This window comes from Homalodisca vitripennis, chromosome 3, assembly GCF_021130785.1.
Source record: "Homalodisca vitripennis isolate AUS2020 chromosome 3, UT_GWSS_2.1, whole genome shotgun sequence".
Taxonomy (NCBI): Eukaryota; Metazoa; Arthropoda; class Insecta; order Hemiptera; family Cicadellidae; genus Homalodisca; species Homalodisca vitripennis.
Genome location: NC_060209.1, coordinates 114,235,048 through 114,255,509, shown reverse-complemented (window position 1 = coordinate 114,255,509; position 20,462 = coordinate 114,235,048). Strand labels below are relative to the sequence as shown.

The 20,462-nt window shown below is 34.6% G+C and overlaps 1 protein-coding gene across 1 annotated transcript in view; it reads right to left on the bottom strand.

The window, feature by feature from the left end:
- LOC124357339 (transmembrane protein 151B-like) overlaps window positions 1-19,139 on the bottom strand; it is a 127,379-nt gene extending 108,240 nt beyond the window's left edge. Inside the window, exon 1 of the mRNA XM_046809035.1 lies at window positions 19,072-19,139. The gene's annotated coding sequence lies outside the window, so the exon portion shown is untranslated. The remainder of the gene's footprint in view (window positions 1-19,071) is intronic.
- Window positions 19,140-20,462: the final 1,323 nt, after the last annotated feature.

Sequence of the window (20,462 nt, the reverse complement as noted above, 5' to 3'; positions counted from 1 at the left end):
CTTTCAATTCCAAGCCTGGTGGTAGTGCTGAGTTGCAGCGGTAACCAGACTCTCTCCTGGCCGGAAATCAACACTGTAAGAGTTACATTTTTGTTGTTGTATTTTTAAGTTAATGTACTGTATAGATAGAAAACACGTGTTAAGTTAGCAGGGTCTTGCAATGTTTTACACCTATTATAAGACGATTATACATATTATAGAACAATTTGTTGCATGGTAGAACTTTTTGGATATTCAGGTAAAATAAATTTTATTGTACCATACTATAAACCTCTGATTGTAAAGTTTAACCTTGTTTCTTTAAATTGGCCGCAATATTGAATCTAGTCAAAATATGTTAAAAACTTGTGGCTTGCAACAAATTACAACGCCTGACTTAAATTATGCCTTGTTCGAAGTATGCCCTAGACAATTCTAAACATGGTTTTCGTATTTAGACTGTGACTCTCTTCATACACTGTATTTGGTTCTTACGTCACTATTTTTTACAAGTTGGTAGTTTTCAACGAATGAACAAAACAAATTCTTGGAAAACTATGGTATAAATATACGAATAAAATTTACGTCTTATACTTGGTTAAACCGAAGTGTACGTAGTCTCCAATTCAAAGGAGTGAGTTAGTGGCTCTGGGATGAATATTAATGGCAGCTACTTGGAATGCAAGGGTATATCAACACCATAAATGACGTCGAGCGAAGCAGTTTGTGGCCTACAACTTTATTTAAGACATTTACATAAAATATTACGAAAAGTAAATTTAATTTACGAAATATTACATCTTCTACAAAGTATTAAAAACGAGGACGGTAGGAAAAAATCAAATGTGATAATAAGATAGCATTACAATATAGCATTATATTATAATTGTGAAATTGAAATATAGTTCAACAGATGAAAAACTCATATTTAAAACGTGTGTGATCTAAATTTAAAACTAGTAAAAAATGAAATAACAAGTAATAAATGACAACCATTGTTTTAGGACTCTTACAATACTATGTGTGGATGTTTTAAACTCAAACTCAAAAATATTTTATTTTCAAAACATTTCCAAATTTATGTTGTATGCACATATACTTTTGCTATAGGGCGAATGAGTTACGAGACAAAACTATTTAAACATGAACATAATTGAAACAACGACGTACTACAAATAAAGTAACATATTTTACTGTCAATGTTACATAATTAAAACAACTACGTACTACAAATAAAGTAACATATTTTACTGTCAATGTTACATAATTAAAACAACGACGTACTACAAATAAAGTAACATATTTTACTGTCAATGTTACATAATTAAAACAACGACGTACTACAAATAAAGTAACATATTTTACTGTCAATGTTACATAATTAAAACAACGACGTACTACAAATAAAGTAATATATTTTACTGTCATTGTTACATAATTAAAACAACGACGTACTACAAATAAAGTAACATATTTTACTGTCAATGTTACATAATTAAAACAACGACGTACTACAAATAAAGTAACATATTTTACTGTCAATGTTACATAATTAAAACAACGACGTACTACAAATAAAGTAACATATTTTACTGTCAATGTTACATAATTAAAACGCAGAGTTTAAATTATACATGATGTTTTATACCTACTGTACAATTTTTTTTATCATAAGTTTGATAGGAAATGAGGCATAAATATAATTATAAAAGTAGGCAAACATGAGTTTTAGAGTTCAGTAACCGGTATCAACTAACCTGTATAACAATTTATAATTAAATGTAACGTGACTTTAGTTTGGATTTATGATTTTTATCGACTATTTATAGGCAATTCCTGACCATACAATAGTGAGTGTGTCTTTATAGTAGAAAAAGTGTCCACTTTAATTACAGATATCTGCTAGATCACTGACTGCATGTGGAATTACTGCAGAAGTACCAGATTTATTCATTTAGCACATACGGTTACATGAACCGTACAACCTGCAATGCAAGATGGTAGTGATAGAAAAGGAAAAACAACAACAATACTGCTGTCACTGTCCCATGAATCCTAATGAATAACTGGGGAAATGGTAGTGACATGCAATCACTTGCACGTCCAACGTGCATTAGTGTGCTGATGTTGCAACAAAGCCGTACTAACTACCTACAAAGAATAGAACAACCAATCTATCATGTGTGTTAGTTATAAATTAGGTAACATGCAGTTTAATAGTTACATATGAGTACAATGCGAGAAATATAACTTAGCATAACAAAAGGAAAGATGAGTATAGAACAACTTAACCTTTACAGAAACAAGACAGCCGGTGACTATAATATGGAGTCAGGAACATCATCAAATACATAATAATAAACGCAGTATGATAGTATGAAAAAAATAAAGAATTAATGACAATATACAATTTTAACCAAACTTGTGAAGATAATACTAATATGAAACGAGACAATGACGAAAATAATAACATATAATTTGAATTACAAACTTATTCGCCTCTGCATGCACTAAACTTCACCCTCATGCAACTACTGAATGATGAGCCCATATGTGATGGAAAGGAAGAATTAGGTGTCATAACTAATTCGAGACATGAAAATATTACAGACTCTCGTCTTAAAGCTCAGAACAATGGCATCGATCAAGAAATTGAGCCCAGAGGGCACATGTTCCCCTCTCCGATCATCCAGGGAAGAGAATGGAGTAGGTAGTTTTTGCCATGGTGTCTTCTGAACAATAGGTCTCGGGATCACGTGTGATAAGGAACTGGCAGTTCGATCAGCCCTGAGGGCACATGTTCCCCTCTCCCATCGTCCAGGGAAGAGAATGGAGTAGGTAGTTTTTGCCATGATGTCTTCTGAACAATAGGTCTCGGGATCACGTGTGATAAGGAACTGGCAGTTCGATCAGCCCTGAGGGCACATGTTCCCCTCTCCGATCATCCAGGGAAGAGAATGGAGTAGGTAGTTTTTGCCATGGTGTCTTCTGAACAATAGGTCTCGGGATCACGTGTGATAAAGGAACTGGCAGTTCGATCAGCCCTGAGGGCACATGTTCCCCTCTCCGATCATCCAGGGAAGAGAATGGAGTAGGTAGTTTTTGCCATGGTGTCTTCTGAACAATAGGTCTCGGGATCACGTGTGATAAGGAACTGACAGCTCAATCAACGAAAGTAGCTTGAGACTTTGGGACGTATCTACTCAATATTCTGATTAAGAAGCAAAGGTCGGCTACTTCACGACTAGTGTCGAGAGATTCCAATCGTAACCGAGAGATAAATCTTAGCAACTGGAGCATCCAAGAAAAAGAAGCCGTCTAAAGCAACACGACTACAGAATATCTGCAGAATTGTTTCCAACCGTTCACAATGACTTCTGGTGTAAGGCGCCCACACTATACTTAAATATTCTAGGCGTTGTCGTACGAGGGAATTGTAAATCAGAACCAGAGTTCTGGCGCTAAAAGGATCAGAATAAGAACCCAATTGATCTGTAGGCCTTATTGCGCAGACATTGATATGTGCCTAAGGAAATAAGTCATGGCTGAAGGTCACTCCAGGATCGCGAATTTCCACGCAAAGCTCCAGAGGTTCCGATTCAATAAAGTACGAGTAGTTGAAGAAGATAGGGCGAAATGTCCTGTGGAACAACCTTGCATTTGGTGACGGTGAGAGGCCATGCATTAATTTTGGTACACTCATCTATAACATCAAAAGCCGCTTGAAGATTTCAGTCTTCAAAAACTGCTACCTCCGTAAAAAGCTTAATGTCGTACGCGAAAACAGGCATATCACCGTAACTGACTGGATCAGGTTACTAATATAGACATTGAAAAGAAATGGACCCAGTAAAGATCCTTGGGTAACATCAGATGAACTCAAGAACGCCCGAGAGATGCTCGAAGCGACATGGACTCGCCCCTTCAGACAGTTACTCGGCCAACTGTAACACTCTCCAGCTGCTCCATAGCGTAGATTGTTTATTATTGTATTTTATATGTACTTATGAACTAAATAGTGTGTCCTCCTCCGTACACTAATGGTTATAGTCTCGGCTCTGTAACTGAGAGATCACGGGTTCAAATTCCGGGGAGGGCCAATAATGTATAGACACGAAACAGTGTGTGTGTACTTTGAAAATAAACCAGTGTACATCGAAGCCTACATAGCTGAAGCTGAGGCTTAAAAGAGAACAAACAGTGATTGAAAATTGCAATATCGGGAATTTTAGTGCGAGTCCTTATTTTAGTGGTTTGAACATTTTTTTCATGATGCTATATCATAAAATAAATATTATGATTCTTGTTAATTTTATTTTGTACGACATTCCAGGCGAAGAATCACAACACATAACACCTAATAAGAAATTGAATTAACCTTAACAATATCCAGAACAAACAACGCAATGGAATTAATAACAGACGTTTCGCTACTACTACATAGTATAAAAACTAATATCCTGATAGATAGTATCGTGAACACTTTTTTTTGTTTGGCTTGATAGCTTTCTCTGCAATGTACAGGAAAATGAAGTGCACAAAGTAACAAAACAAGAGGGGGGCAGTAAATAAAAGTAATAAACGTAATTGGATGTTAGGCTCTCAGCAGCAAATGTATGACCAGATAGGGCTGAAGAGATGGCTCCTAGTCACGTGATGCAGCGATGGGTTCACGGACTGTAATAGCTGTGGTAGGCTTGTTTATTGATTCTCAACGCAGTTTCTCACTCTGTTATTACTCTGACGTGGAACTTCTTATTTATTTTCAGAAAGTCTACGTTTCCTTGGAAATGAGGTAGCTTTTTACGAAACGTGTGTGCAAGATAGATATATTAACCATACACGATGGCCGACGACAACGGCTCCCAAGTGAGCAGTTCGTAGATTTAATCTCAAGAAACTAGTTGGCGAGCTATCGTGGTGTAGTTTACAACTGCTGATTGGTGGTTAGTTAGAGTTGTTTGGTTAGTCCATAAATTAAGTTCATAATTTACTTGGTGCTTTAGATAATTAGTTTGTATTCATAACGGAATACGTTTTGGGCACAGTTTAATACCGATAAAGGTTAATAGGACTACTCAACATAGAACGCAATATATGTAGTTCATATTAGTCACAACAAAGAACAGACATCTACATTTTAGGACTTGTTTGTGTTTGTCTATGATTGAAAATTTAAAATATCAATATATTCAAATACAGTAGCTGTGTATTAAGGAATACTACCCGTATAATAACGAATAAAGAGACACAATATAACATTTTGTATATTAAGCTTATCACCTACAAATATTGTTAGATTAAAACGTAAAATATCAACACTACATTTATTTAATTTAATTTATTTATTTCCAAACAATACATAAATATATTTGACTTTCAAAAAGTGTAAAAAGAAAATTGGAATAATTTCTGCAGAGACTCCACGTATGTGTGCAGGATTAGAGTTCTTTAAGTCAGTCCAGCAGCACTAATAAACTTGATTCTTTGAGCATTGTTACCATACATTAACAATAAATAAATGCACTGCTTAGTGTGATATAAATATAAACTAAAAATTGAATACATCCAGCATATATATGTAACAAACGTAAACGAACTTTTGCGGTATTCTACGATATTCTAGTAATAATTTAAATAAAAGAGAAATAATCCAAAAGTAAGAGAAAGTATACATAAATTACTGTCAGAACAATCGGAGCTGGTTCATTAGATTACAGAATAGGTGAACATTGATTTATATCCAACAGAAACTATCTTCAAACTAACACACGTCGGTTAGAAAATGGCTAAATTCACGAAATATCCTCAAGAACACGTATACTTATAAGGGAAAGCGAACAAATTGTTTCACGAAATCGAAAATATTATTATTTTTTTTAAATTTTACACTTTATGTTTAGAAAATGTATTTGTTCTACTATTTTGTCGTTGCCATCATAGTTACTAATGTAAAAATATTTTTTGCTAGTACTCTGACAAAATATATGGAGTGTCGTGTATTATAATCGAACTCATTATTCCTCATATATAACTGAAGCTTCATGTACAATTTCAAGTTTATCGGTGAGTTAGTTTTCGAGATATCCTGCGGAGAGAAAGACAGATAAACAGACAGACAGAAATGGCATTTTCTAGCCTCAGGAGTGATAGGTTTATCTAAAGTTTAGCCAGTAATTGCGGCTTATTAAACTATACAATAGCGAGTGAGAAAACTACTACTGTAGTGAGATATTTCTGATGGGATTTATCACATCTCTGTCACACAAATGGTCATCACGGACAGTTTATAGGATTAAAGTCGTAAATTCGGGATTGTGAAATAGCTTGATGGATATCCTTTGTAAATCGCAAATCAATAGTCATCTCCCTTTGCCTTGCCGCTTTACTTCTGTGTGAACCAACAATAAGAAAAGAGAATATAGATCTCACCATAGCGAATCATCCATGTGTTTAAACGACTGTATTTAAAATACAAGCAATAATTTAATTAACGTTTTAACGGAGAAATAAATTAATAATAGTGGTATAAATCCAAATAACTACGGCTTGAGTAGGTTTATTGTGCAGAAGTAAAATACCCTCTTCTGGTCATCCTAACAATACTCATTTGCCAACCCTTCTACAGCTAGTTATCCATTCAACACAATTGATATAGAGTACAGTATTTGTGTTCAATTGTGTGGTCTATCGATTGTGCAGGTCGAGAGTAAATCCGATCCTGTCAGACAATGTGGCCAACAGTCACCCGGTGATAATTAGTTGCAAACAGGGGGGAGAGGGCTGACCTTTAGCCGATTGGTATTGCTGAACTACTGATCGAACTACTATATCCATGAGCTACACCGGCGGGGCAGAGTTAACTGTGTACTCTCATTAAGTTGTTGTTTTATAATCAATCGATGTTTTCTTTGATCCTTGGTGTATTTGAGAATGTTTGATACAAGCGAGCATGCACATGTCTGTTGTAAATTTACTATACATCTATAAATCTGTACAAATCAACAATTAAATTAAAAATTAAAAGTCAAACATTTTAAGGCGTCTTATCAAATGCTTCATTTTTCTAATGAATCGTTTTTGTAAGGGTTCACTCAAAGGTTTGGGTTTGTTTATAACAGAAATAATGTAATATGATTTAGCATAATATTTGTATAACAAATTTAAATAATGGTCGCAATCATACACTGATACAGACTAAATTAAGAATGGTTTCTATAAAATTGAAATCTAAAAACTCAAAAAATTATCTTTAGCCATAAAAATGTAATATGTTTTCATAAAATAAAACTTCAGCCTAACACATAAACAGTCACTTTAATTTGAACATTTCGTTCTTTATTTAAGCCTCAGTAAATTATGACCAGCTAGCAATAATGAACGTTATAAGTTGCCGAATAACAGTTCAATATTGCATATTGGTGTTAAACAGAGTCCTAAAACATTTCTGGAGAAAAAAAGCACACAACACAGTTTTTAATCCAAACATTTTGATAACATTGTTTTTGTTGAATGTAATCCATTTTTACCTAAATATGTGTCTGTTTGCATCTGCCAGTTGATAAAATCTGGTTTACTATTGAGAATTTATGTATGTTTTACTGAATAACTGATCATTCATTTGGCCGTAGGCAGCGCAGGCCGATACAGAAGGCTGTGGGTTGTCACGTCGTTTCTCAAACGTTTTTATCAGCACGTCCTGTTATAGATGAGATAAATAACAATCTAGACGTATCCTCTCGAGGGACTCTCATCCCTCCATCGCCTGAATTTCTTAAAATCCCCTATAATTTTATCGTCTATGTACACAGTTTAAATGAAGAAATTTCATGTAGAATTTGAATGTATAAACAACCAAAGACCTTTTAGCCTTAGTCTTCGCCAAGATTGGGTATTAAGCAGCCAAAAGCGTATTTTGATTAGGTATAAGCAAAAATCCGCACTTTAGAAAGTTGCACGTAAAAGGATAACAGGATTTCAGATATTTGGGATTATTACACGTTAAAAAGTAGAACACAAGTTTTGAAAGTTGGAATCTATCTTCATTTACAGGCATCAAAAACTTAGTGATTAAAAATCAATACTTGGCCATGGCAGCAACATAAATGTCAGGTACCTTCATGCTATTATGTTGTCTCCTTAGCAAAGTCCAAATCTCACAGCCAAAACTACATGATTGTAATATACTCCTTTTAGAATTTATTCTGGATTCAGTTATTTCATATTTAGATCAATTGCTTTCCTAAAAGAGTATGGAAGACAACAAAGGGACGACAGACAATTGGAAATTCAATGTCGATATGGTTTCCATGTATCTGTATCACACACTGCTGATCACAGAACTCGAACACTTGCCACAAAAGTCATGCAGGTTGCATGTGATTGCATAATTTGTTATGCAAAATTATCATTTATAGCTAATTCAATAATTGTTATCATGATAGAACAGTTGTGACACAAACATAGTTTTAAGTAACGAAACAACTATCTAACATGTTTGCCCATTTCACCAAATGTACATGCTCTGACAACTTTTATTATACAACTTGATATACTTTTATATATACTCATGATGACATTCGATCGAAATTAGGTCTGAGACCTTTCAGATTTTTTGTAATTGTTTTAAAATGGTTAAAATTGGCAATGAATTTGATTCCGGGGAGCTTGTCTCTCAAACTGGCACTAACCTTTGATGACAATAGTTCGTATGTTTTTACCAAGCAGGATGTCCTGGCTATTAACAGGGGCTACCCAAAGCAAGTTTATTCAATTTAAAGACTGAGGGACAAGACGGACATGTCAGCTACGGAAAATGTAAACCTTCTGGTGGTGAAACTGAGGCCCCACAACGCGGGCCAACCGAGAAGTACACCAACCTCGAAGTGCTCCAGGTAGACGATTTTTCACAGCCACAGTTAATCAAGCGGAATCGGTCGTTCTAAGAAGTTGGTGTAAACTAGACAAAAATAAATTATGAACTCGAAAGTTAAATAGCTGAAAAGTGCCCTATAACATCTTGTGTTGTCTTCATGCTGTTTTTAATTTCTTTTGAAGTGTAATATTGCAGAAAAAGAAGTAAATATCACCAATGTCAAGGTCAGCTGCCTGATGTGTGCTGTCAGATCATTTCATCTTATAGAATCTAACCTCAAATTCGCTTACTCGGCCACACGTCGTTGGCTAACGATCTTTTCGCAATTATTTTTCAGAATTAACGAACATAAACAGTTAACTGACTATTCACAGAAACACAATTCGGTACACTCTCAAGTGCATATAGAACCATCTTATTTTATTGGCTGAAATTTAGCAAAGCCTACCTCTAGTGGGGCTGGAAAAGTTTCTGTCTCTCTGCCTAATTGTCTGTCCGCACGATATCTCGAATCTACAGATTTCAACTTTTGCAGATTCAATCTTCATGTATATATTCGGAACATTCAGTTTGATGATGGTGCATTTCAATTAATAATAAGCTTGACATATTCAAATTTACGACACTGGGTGAGTTCAGTACTCTGGTGAGAAATGCAATAAAAACAACGAGAGTACTACGCGTTACGATTGGGACCAGTGAAAGAGAATGAGGTTGCAAATGCTGTTGTGTAGTTCAGATACAGCCAATAACACACGTTGATAAATGAATCAACAGCAACTAGAGTACAACAACACATTATGATTGGGACCAATGAGAGAGAATGAGGTTGCAAATGCTGTTGTGTAGTTCAGATACAGCCAATAACAAACGTTAATAAATGAAACAAAAACAACTAGAGTACAACAACATAATACGATTGGGACCAGTGAGAGAGAATGAGGTTGCAAATGCTGTTGTGTAGTTCAGATACAGCCAATAACACACGTTGATAAATGAAACAAAAACAACTAGAGTACAACAACACATTACGATTGGGACCAGTGAGAGAGAATGAGGTTGCAACTGCAGAAGTGTAGTTCAGATCCAGCCACACCGAGTTTTGTCTTTGTCGGGTCGTACAGAACGTCATTAATTAAAAACTTTGCTCCTACCTGCCGAGAATAATGTCTCTAGTTTCCAAAACCAAGCGTTCGTTCAGTCTCACGTGTGATCCTTTTGGTTTTTTTTACTCTTTCTTCTTTTCTCTCTCTCAATCTCTCTGCCCACTCTATAGCCTATTTATATCCTTCGTGTTTGCCATAGAAGTATTTTACGTTTCTATTTCAGTTCAAAATTGTAGTTCTTTAAAGATATTGTGAATTTAGTTAAAAACAATACAACAATTTTATTACATAATATCATTGAGAGGAAGAAGAAACTCCCAGTTTTAAAAAGGGAAAGAAATGTGAATGTTTAATTTTTAAAATGTAGTATACTTCATGGATCTTTTCCATTAAAAAAAAATGTTATGTTTTAAGTAGAAAAGATAACAAGGAAATGAATTCAATTATATTAAATATAAGTAGGAACAAGACCAATATTAATAGTGCTAAAGTTAAATTAAAAGTATATTTTGAATTTAAAGTAACGTATTGACATATTATATCCCTTATGGGTTTTTGAATTTTTTTCTTTTTTATATCTATGCAAAATTTTTATAAATACGCTGAAATACAACTCTAAAATCCTTCACTACAACTCTCGTAAACGTTAAGGATGAAAATGAAAAAAGATTATTGATAGAGAGACCACAAAACTGCTGGTTTATTATTGTCCTTAAACGTATTATAGGAAGGATGCTATTCTGCTACACTAGCATGAACATTATTTTAAAATTGAAATACTCTTTAGTAATGTCGGTTTGTCACCAAAAAATTTTATTTTTCGGCTTGAAACTCGATATTTTTATTTTACTGTGTTCGACATAAATATAAATAAATAAAAATGAATGGAAAACGGGTGTGCTAAGCTCTAATCTCGAGAATGGCTAGTCCAATCCCTCTAATGCTCTTTGTAAAATATTTGTTGACATACGAGGAAGGTTTATATGAAAAGATAGTTCGGAAAAGTTACCAGGTATATTTTGGAATTCGTAAAAAATTATAGTTTCTATGCTTTAAAATCCTAATTTAACTGACACTAACAGCTGTTGGAAAAGGGGCTGAAACATCTGTTTACTTGACTATACGTACATAGTAAAAGCTATACGTATAGTATTTTTATCGGGGCAATAAGGCACCGGCTAAACAACTGTAGCGCCGGAAGTGAATGGAAACGGTCGGAAGTAGGCACATTTCAACCAAAGTAAGCTTCTCAGTCCTAAGTATGTATATAATTATACTTCGTCGGAATAACAAGGCAAACCCTACTATGGCACTGGAAATATCTGAGACCGACAATATCTAAGCATATGACATGGGATAGAACTAAACACTTTTTGATCGAAAGGTAGGTTTTCGAGATATAGGTATTTGCCTTTTCTTGATCATCTGTGGCGTCGGCAATATAATAATTGGTTAGAACCAAAAATGTTTATAAACTTGCAAAATGTGATCGAAAAGTCAGGTTCAACTCTGATCCTCTTAATGTTATGAATTCCACAATTACCATGATATATGAAATAATATGTAACTGATATAAGCCTACTTACTGTCTGGAAAATGTCATCATATTTCATCATAAGTGCGTTTAATAAGTATTAAAAGGACTTCGATATTTAAAATAGCGTGCGAAGCCGCGGTTACCGGCTAGAACTTAAATATAATTAAATTGAATTGCCGAATCTTTTGTCAATAACCTGTACGTTATAGAGGAAAATAATGTGTGTTGATTTGTCATTAGTAAGTCAGTATCACGTCAAGTAGTCAATATCAAGTCAGTAGCAAACCAACATTGAAGGGTTCAGTTATGTATCATATTGGTACGCAAAATTAATTAAAATTAACCAATGTTTAAACCTTGGAGTTAACGCAGCATTACAGTTTCCTAAGTACTCAGTCTCTGAGAGATTAATTAATCTCTTTGAACTGGTAGTTTGTATTAGATAAAGGACAGTCATTGAATACATAATGTATTTTTAATTAAAGGTTTCGGCAGTTATTTCTTTAAAAAATACGTATTGAGTAGAAGAAAGTCAAATTAAGCAAAGAACCAAACTCTAATAAGATTTAAAAGAGACAATTTACCTGATCGGAAAAAAATTCTTAATTTTGTTTGGTAATTACTAAGACAGTGCAATTTACATGTGTATTACACATATATTGTACTTATAGCACTACATACACTACATAGCAATAATATTATAGAATGATGTCATATTATGATAATACATAATGCAAACAACATAATTAATCATTTTTATAAAGTTAACATTACTAAGATCTCATTTCTAATCGCTTAGCTTTAAATTAACTCTCTACTTGAACACTAGGAAAACAAAGTACTATGGTAAGGTGCAGCAGTTGTGGACAACGGTACTACAGACCAAATCTCCCACCTACTAAAATAGCTTCCGCCGCCGAGATCGTCAATAAAAGCCCATCAGAATTGACGACAGTAGCTTGTACTGTTTTAACTTCCTGTAAATTCCAATTGTCGATAAAATTATCATGTTTTGGACTTCAAAATAGTGGAATGGATCCTAAAATCGTAGACATGTTTCAATTAATATGTTAAGTGGTGGAACATTGCTATCAAAATACGGTATAACATTACCGTCCTCAATATGAACTCTTGTGTTGAAAATATAAGTCATTACGCACAAGAGCACAATTTACAGCAAGAGTTATGAGATAGTTGACACAGGACACTGCAACCTCTCTTGTGATTATAGAGTGGTGAACTCTTCAATGTCCAGTGAAATGTGTTGAGGGTAGTAAGATACATATTACTGTCGTGCACGATCGAATAAGTGGAATATGATGTTTCTTTTAAAACCTCACAAATCATGAACACTTTTTACTATGAAATATAACCTACTGCACTGAAGGTGATTTATAACAGAGACATTAATGCTGTAAAAACAGTTACACAGTTTTAGTATTGAAATTTGGATGATTATAAACTTTGACTATTCAGTCCCTTTGTTCTTTTTTATGTTTTATCGTCTTTTGTGAACTAAAAAATGTTCCTACTGTATAAATAGATCATAGTTTAACACGTTTTCTACACAATTTGCTTCATATACATAATTTATTTAGATACCACCTACTTTTATTCCGAAGGAATTGTGTTTCTCAATGACAAGTCTCGATATTAAAATGTTCAAAAGTGATTGGCAGCTAAGTGAGCTAAATGAAAGCTCGTTCAATAAATAAATATATCTTTGTAACTAAAACGTCTACACTCCTCACAACACCCATGTATTCAGAATAACTGACATTCAACAAGTTGATCACTTCAGTAATCGTATTTGAATTGTAAAGCTCGCTAAGCACTTGATTGCTTTTTGTTGATCTTACAAAATCGAACTGCTGTTCCTCTACAGTGTATGGCTGTTCGCGTTTTTACGGAGCGTCAGCAACTTTAACAGTTAACAGTTAATTAAACAGGTGTGGAGAAGGGAAACCTTGTTCATTTAATTATTCCCTCACAAGTTCCCTAACAATTTATGACATAACTATCCCCGCCACGAGAATCCTTACACTTTTGTATATCTAATTGGCTTTAAAGAACATTATCAGCTTTAGATGTTGGTATTAGATTGTAAAATTTTATTGAATATGTTGTCGCTTTAACTAGTATATTGTTACTACTTGTTCTTTGACTTATTGGTTTAAATAATTTAAATTACTATGCAGCCGGTTTAATGGGAAATTCGTCAGCAAAACAAATAAGACGATATTGAGATATCTCATATCGAAGCTAAAATATCTCAGAATATCCTTCAGGTCAGATGTGGTAATAGTAAATATCATTCCCATCACAAAGTATCTTTGTTTACTGCCAGATCTATAATTTCCTAGCCTCTAGCTAGATAGACGGGAAGTTGTCCATAAGAATCGTGAGAAGTAAAAGTCTTTGTCACTAGACAGTAAGAAGTTCCCGGACTTTCCTAAAGCCAGAATATAATCAATCAAGTAAGAGATATTTCATACCTTCTGATAAACGTCACATCGGGAACTCACATCCTTGCTTTTCTACGGCAGTCAGTGAAAGTATTGGAAGAAATTTGTGTGGAGCTACAGTTTATAATTTTGTTTGCACCATGACCAAAATGCTTACAACAATCAAACGGAATGGCCATGGTAAATAATATACGGTGTGATTTTATGTAGCATAACCACTCCCAAAAATACTGCCTATACAGTTGTTAGAAATTCGTTTCACCACATTTGTGAAACGGATATTTATCCATTCCAATTCAAAATTACAAAAAAGTTACGAGGCCAATGATTGGCATTTTGGTAAATCTGAATCACCCCAAACACTCTGTTTTGGTTTAATAGTTATGAAAAATTAGGCTTTTATAAAAGTCGAAAATTAAAAACCTTTCGCCTCTTGTTATCGGTCAAAAAGTCGTGAAGAGAAGTGTCCTCACCTAAAATCTTACACGAAGTTTGGAGGATCACGACCTCAAGCACGAGCACTACTGAAATATATCATTTTACTAGAGGTAAGAAATCCTAACACATAATTTATCACCTTCAAATATTCCTGAGACCATTGATGTTTGTTATGTGTCCACATCACGGAAAATCACGTGCCTTGTTGGATGAGACTCTGAAGCCAATTAATTTGATTAGGTTAATCTTACTATCTCCGATATCAATAACTGTAATTGAAAGAAATTATTATATTCAAATATATACCTAAAACTCGAGATTTATAGTATGGAAGTGTTTTGGAACTCATCTCATGCCATAATAGCTTCAAACTTTTCATGTGTAATACATCAACATTGTGGCGTCCACAGTATTTATTGTTTATTAAAATAACTATAGCTATAATACAAGTTGTAAACATATTTGTTGAGGTCCGTAACACAAGCAGGCTTACATTCTGACGCCGAGCCTGCTTCCGTGGGCTGAATGCGTGCCTAAGATCTAGACTTCCTAATATGTAGAGAATCTATTGGTTGTTGAACCTGGCCTAAAATGCTTCGGTGAGTAAGTAAGTTTATCAGGTTGTCCACCCGGACCGTTCTGTTGTTAATTACAGGATTAAAAATCTAGACATGCTTTTTAACTGATTGGGATACCTCTTCAATATTTATCTCCTAAATCCATCCTTACATGATTCCTTTCATCGCGTTCCTCTAGTTCCTATACAATTTGAGTGTACGACCTGGTAAAGGGCTTTTCGATGAAATGGATCCAAATAAGGTGAATAGAGAGATTCACAAGTGTGAAATTCCAGATATCATTTTCTTCGTCATCTAATAGCTTTAGAGTTATAGGACTTCCACTACGAAACAGTCCACTAAACCTCTTCCACATATGTAATCTTAACTAAGGTCAGTAAAATTAAATGTACAAGAATCCTCGTTATAAACATAGTTTGCCCTTTATAGGTTACCAAGCGGGATTTCCATATGGTGGGTGTGAGCTTGGAAGACTGGATAAAGGGCATTTCCAAGCAATATAGGCTGTTGTATATAGGGCGAAAGTGGGATATCCTTTTGTAAAAAGTAAGGAGATGGTGACACGTGAATCTAAAGTACGTTAGTAAAAGTTATGATCAATTCTGGAAGTTACTATATTGTGTTCCCACATAATGGGCGTCTTCTAGTTGTTGTGAGGGCACAGCATTAGAATTGTACGAGTATTTGTCGACCAGTTATTGTACCTCAGAGGCACTATCTAGTTATTTTACATTCATTTGGGATCTAGTAACTTATGAGTAGGATCTGACCGCTATATCTTTTGGATATACATTTGAATGCGTTAAACCTGCTCCCTAAATTGAAGTTCTGCCGTCTATTCTAGTCATTTAATTGACACACAAAATTGACTTGAATTCCTATATGAAAAACCGATGTTCCTTTACCGAACTGAGATTGCAATGACTGGATAGGTAAACAATGTGACAGATGCACTACTTACTTTCGACCATCATGAGAGACTTTTACCACATATTACAAACTTTGCATTTCTGGATATCAACTCTCGTTTCATCTGATGAGAAAAATCCTGTCTTAGAAACATCTACAAAGTTGGCTAGAGCGCTGATTTTCCCTCCTAGCATTTACAATGCGTTCCTGGGTATCTACAGCTGCAGCCTAAACCGTTCTGCATTTATCATGTGAAGTTGTGGATGCGTAGATCCAAACAAACCTGTGCAAGTTCCGTTCGTGGAGGAGGATTTCCTCTCTACTAATCGTAAATTTTACAAATTTCCATGAAGTTTTTAGGTACACAAGTTGAGTTAGTTTCTAAATCCGAGATAATGATTTCGTCATTCGTGCACTTATTGTTATTTTTCCGTAGCGTACTGTTAAAACTGTAAATACCGTTATCCTCCTATCTCACAGATTATTATTTTTGTTATGAAATATATAATATCTAATAAATTTCAAAGTAATAAATATGTGAAAATTTTGCGGAAACGTGAAGTAAATACCTGAATTGTTCGTTAAATGCACAGAGAATTTATGTTATAAATTGATGTAAATACCAACAAAGGCGGAAAATATAAACTAATGCTTGGATATCCATTCGATAAAGGGCTTATCGGTTACAAGGTACAACAACATTTGTTTGATTCAGTTCATATCGTGTACCTGTCTTCACTCTAAACATTATTATCACGCAGCACTTAGTACGTTGTTTGCCTAAACACGTACGTGTATTTCTGGTTTGTGAACAAATAAATGAATAGTCCTCAAATTACATATTAAAACTAATTTAAAATGCACATGTATTACAGTATACATTTTGAATCACAATTAAATTTCACCGCTGTCGGCAAAAGAGGTGAAATACACTTGTTTGCACTTTGATCTTTGTAAACTAAGTCAATTTCAAATTACATGAATTTTAATGAAGCATAATTACATTGGTTTACATTGTTCCTTAATAATATTCCTCCATATTTTTCTTACATAACAGTGCAACCATTATTAACATATTCAGCTTTGATCTTAAAATATTTGTTATATTATTAAACATTGCTTCTTCTAAACCCTTATTATTTGTTATAATAATGTTTTTCCCACCCCGGCTATACATGCCTCGGTAAAACTTCACATTTTCCTCAACTGACACCCAAATTCATTATTACACATAAACCACATAGAAGATCTCCTTACTTAACACGGTGTTCAAGACAACGTAAGCAGGTATTGTTATCAATTTTCTTTTTAAATTGCCACTATTACAAATATATAGATATGAGTCAAATATATATTAAATTAGTCTGTTGCCACTTAAAAATCTTTAATGAATATTAAAAGTTGTTTGAAACTGGTTGGTCAATGGTTTTGTTATTCAAACACATGTGTGACAGAAACAGTCAAATAATTTATGGACAGCAAGTAAAGGAAGGCTCTGTGGTGTCATGGTAGTAATCTCGCACGGCAGGTGATACAGATTCTGGTCCCGGCGGAGCGACTATGTGTATATAGTATTAGTGACTCTCAGAGCAGGGAAGCATTCAACCTGGACTGTCACAACATGACTAGACAGACGCTAGCTTTGCGAACCACTAACAGCGTCACTCAGCATCGCCCAAGTTCACCGACAATAATTAAGGATTAACCCTAATTTCATCTACGATATTCCAACAATCCGTAAGCGAGGAGCAGAATTCGAACATACACAGTCATATCCCAAGTCTCCTATGTCCGGAGGGGGGGGGGGGGGTTATACCACAAGACCACTTAGGCGTTTTTATTGGTACGAAGTTCAACCACTTAACGGGTTTCCGAAAATTACGAGTTTGTTTACTGTAGGATATTGTCAAGTTTGCATCCATTCACATTCCTTTACTTTGTAAATAAATTCTTTGCCCGTGAAAATATGACTTTCGTAGCCTAGTTGCTTAATGCAGTAGGCTGTATGTAGTTTGCAAATAGTGATTAGCATTATGCATATGCTATGCAGTAATTGATTGCGTAGTAATTGATGAAGATCAGATATATCAGGTGCCATACCAAAATAACAAATTTGAATGTAGAACAGGATTGACATAACGTAGAAAAGTTTGCATAGTGTAAAGTCCGCGACTCAGGTTCCAGTAGCAGTTCCAGACAAGAGCTGATTCTGACGAATGCAACTGTCAATTTTGATAGGTTACTGTCAATAAAACGTTACTGATGGTTAGTATATTCGTATTGACAGAGATTGCTTCTAAAATATCTCTTACGAGTATAATTCCATAACCAATTCAGCTATTCATAAGGTTGCGTAATGAACATCCTAATGTATATGTAAAATGTACGTATAAAATATTTAAATTGAGACACCTCGTGAAATGCCAACAAATTTGTAATTCATGAATGAACATTTAAGGAATTATTAAATATAACTATCAAATATTATGAAAGAAGTATACGGATATAGGTATATACAGTATATAGTTTTTAATATTTTAAAAAATTCTTATAAAATGACCAACACACAATTGATTGCATTTTTCTATAATAGTATCAGTTCGTAACATATAGAGATTATATGAAATAGTACACTGTTCATATGAAGGGTTTCAGAAGTGTAAAATAACATTTAATCTTTACTTCCAGCAGTATAATATACAACTTACATAATGGTAATTAACTTATTAGAATACTAAGTACAACTGGCTTTACGTCAGTGTATTTCTTAATTTCAATAATTATAATACTACGTTTACATGAAGCATATTTTATTACGAACAGCGAATATAAAAGTACTAAGGTGCATTAAACATGTGTACGACATGAAGCAGACCCAGTAGCGAGTGTCACGACCACCTGTCTTTCTCTCAACTGCACATTTTACTGCATACTCTCTCATTCTGTCGTGATATCGTGAACTATATCGTGATATTCTTTCAACTACCGTTAAGATAAAATACATATGCTTATCACTAACTGTATGAAGTAATTCAATTTTGGATGGTCTGATATATTTAATTGTTTTTAATTACTGATTAGACCAAATAATATTTAACACAGTGGAGACATTAAACAATTAGTGCATTTAGTGAAATTCTGGATACAGCAACAGTGTGAGAGTTGGCAAGTATCGTAAACTAACCTGTAAGTCGGTATCCAAGGATGAGAGACGGTTGTGCCGTCCACCGTGACACAGCTACTGAGACCGGCAGCTAAGGGTAGTGTGGGGTGGGTGGCGAGCAGGGGGTGGCAAGCGCACGCGCCACAGGTGACCGACCTTCACCTGTTTCTTCTTTGTTTGTTTTTGTACCTGGTTATTTCAGTCTTCCGTTTTTTAAAGGTGACCACTTTACAAGTGAACACCTCAGTAATGGATTTCCCCCCAAAAAACTTCCTCTGGATTACGTTGCAGAGTTGAACTCAATGGTCAAATCAACTGCAGGTTTACTTCTATCAGCAACAACAGAGTACAAAAAATTGGTTTGACTTCAACAATTATGGTGCACATAGAAAATTGTGACGCATTTATGAATTTTTAAAAAACAAATAATAAAAAATTACTTTTTAAATTACTGTAAAAAAGTGTTAAACAACTAACCACGTGGAAAGGAAAATGCTGTACATTTCAATTACTTTCTTAAAACAAAAATGCCTTTCTGGCAACCAAACCTGTTCTTAGGAATAAAAAGCATGCATTACGATCGATAATGCTTATACAATATATATTGTATCATGTTATACAATTTAAAACCGATTGTAGATCTAAACGCAGGTTGTATATCCTGAAGAGACGTTGGAGTCTTAAGTAGGAGATATATACACCAATTACTATTTCACAAAGATTTAGTATTATATATTAAGTATACAATGCTTGGTCAGAACTGTATTTTATATGTCAAAGTTACTATCAAAATGTTACTATATGTATAGTAAAATGTTTAAATGCTGTTACAGAACCCATATTTGTTGCTTTTTGACAGAAGTAGGCTTCTCAGACCTGCTTATGTATATATCTTCTTGAACAGGGCAACGAAGCAAACACAATTGTGGTATCAGAAATATCTTAGAATGGGAGCAATCTAAAATGGCCGTACGTAGACGCTTTATGACCGAAGTAGGCTTCTCAGACATGTGTATGTATGTAAATTTTGTCGACCTGAGAAACAAGACAAACTCAACATTGTCGTAGGAAATCAAATTTACTCGAACCACAGTGCTCATACACTTGCAAAGCCTGTGTAATTACGTGCGAAGGCGTAGGCAACTGCTACTGTATATATAAATAACACACAAAATCGAAAGGGTTAAAACACGTTTGCAGCTCAGACTCAATATCAGATAAACAGAAGAAGTGCTGAGGCTCGAGACCTATAATGGATTCACCGAGTCTTTAGAGTGAAGCCTCGCCCACACCGTGCAGAGCCTCGGGTGCTGTGACCGATTGGGGAGAGAAACCGGGTAAAGATCACGTTGGCAGTTGATGGAATGAATTTTCAGAATTTCGGTGAAAAAAATTAGTGACACCTCACATAG